Source organism: Lytechinus variegatus, chromosome 2 (assembly GCF_018143015.1).
Source record: "Lytechinus variegatus isolate NC3 chromosome 2, Lvar_3.0, whole genome shotgun sequence".
Lineage (NCBI taxonomy): Eukaryota > Metazoa > Echinodermata > Echinoidea > Temnopleuroida > Toxopneustidae > Lytechinus > Lytechinus variegatus.
In genome coordinates this window covers 40,700,624-40,701,447 of record NC_054741.1, presented here as the reverse complement: position 1 = coordinate 40,701,447, position 824 = coordinate 40,700,624, and positions in this window count along the sequence as shown.

The following is an 824-nucleotide window of genomic DNA, read 5'->3' as shown; positions in this document are numbered from 1 at the left end:
TCTCTCCTACCATCCCATCTCTCTTGTACCATCTTGTCTCTCCACCATCCCATCTCTCTTGTACCATCTCATCTCTTCATTCCATCTCATCTCTTTCCTTCAATCCCATCTTTCTCCCACCATCTCATCTTTCTACTACCATCCTATCTTTCTCCTATCATTTCATCTCCCTTCTACACTAATCACTATTATTGAACACAAGAAACGACATAAGCAATAATCATATGCAAGTAACAGTTACAATACTTTAATGATACACAACATTATACCTATCTATTTTGCTTTAATAATTTCATCCATTCTACATATATACATACTACTACATGAATATGAACATCATCATGATCAGTATCATTACACAATTAACATTATCATCATTATCATCCATTTTATTTTCATCATCATTTTCTCATCATGATTATTATTGCATAAAGGTTTGAATAGAGAAAAATAAAAATATCAACAAAATGTTCTCCATGTACTGCAACTCTTCCATATACTCAAAAGAGTTGTTCTTAAAGTTTCCTTAAGATAATTTGGACTATCACACTTTAACTAATTGTTTCAAGCACAAGCCAATTATTGAAATTTGCTGAAGCCGACAAAGTGCAATACATCTTTCTTTTTTGCACACAAGTTGACCATTATGCATCAAGTTTTCAATCATTACACTTAGAATATTTGGATTTGTACTTTCCAATTGAAGATGACTTTTTGCCAAAACTAATAATCAAACAACGGAAAAACATAAACAAAATTAGTAATGAAGCTGAAAATAAAATTTAAATGACATAATCTCATATCATTAAAACACATACAACATT